Genomic DNA, 880 nt, shown 5'->3' with positions numbered 1-880 from the left:
GGAAGGTCACACCATCCCCCACCACCATCAGGTAGATGAGTGACAATTATTGGTAGTTCTGATTTATACACAGCATGTTTGTTACAATGAATGTTTTATTATATATTCAGAGTGGAAACCTCAGGGATGATAATATTGATGTTAAAGAAGAATATAAAAAGGAGGATGAGGAGTATGGAGTGATGGAGGAGTTTTCAGAAGGACACAAGGATATGATGGAGCCACCTAATACCAGGAACCCACCAGAGAGGTGTCCCCGTCCTCTGTATTCCCGGGATTCCACACAGGAAGGTCACACTATCCCTCCCTTTTGCAAGGTTGGTGGGACGTAGGTTATAAAACACACTAATAGAGACAATGTGTGGATTTTCTGTATGATGTCACAATAGTAAAGTTTATATCTTACAGATGATATTCTCTCTCATTCTCTTGATTTAGAGTGGAGATCCAATCGATATAGAATTTGAGGTGAAATCAGAAGAAGAAGAGACGTATGTGAGGGATGATCAGCAGTCTATGGAGGAGGATGGAATAACGGGGACATTTATAGAGAAGGACACTCCTACAGAGATCAGCACAGGTGGGTCATTAACACTAAATCCATTCCTCCACCCATACTGCTCACTGATTGGTCCAGAGTAGGGCGGGGACTGGGTGATATCAGCCTGTAATCCCCTGGTCACTTTCCTGAGCTGTGTTCCCCGTCCTGTATTCCTGTATTTCTCTCGGATAATCTTCCTTCTCTGTGCTGCAGACACAATATATGTATCTAGACTGGATTTATGGAGATTCTGGGGTTTAGCTGCCCGCAAAATGTTCTTACGCCACCAAAATGTTCATGCCCCATACCCGGGTCTAGCAGCATGATCTCTGACAGAAC

The 880-nt window shown here is 43.6% G+C and overlaps 1 long non-coding RNA gene across 1 annotated transcript; it reads left to right on the top strand.

Annotated features, from left to right (window-relative positions):
- Positions 1-222: 222 nt before the first annotated feature.
- Positions 223-470, top strand: LOC120921766. Its single transcript, XR_005744961.1, has 2 exons — positions 223-317; positions 439-470. It is a non-coding gene; the product is annotated as an uncharacterized LOC120921766 (long non-coding RNA).
- Positions 471-880: the final 410 nt, after the last annotated feature.

The sequence above is a fragment of the Rana temporaria genome (genome assembly GCF_905171775.1).
Source record: "Rana temporaria chromosome 4 unlocalized genomic scaffold, aRanTem1.1 chr4i, whole genome shotgun sequence".
In the NCBI taxonomy this organism is placed as follows: Eukaryota; Metazoa; Chordata; class Amphibia; order Anura; family Ranidae; genus Rana; species Rana temporaria.
The sequence above is the reverse complement of the archived record's forward strand: the minus strand, read 5'-3'. Positions and strand labels throughout refer to the sequence as shown.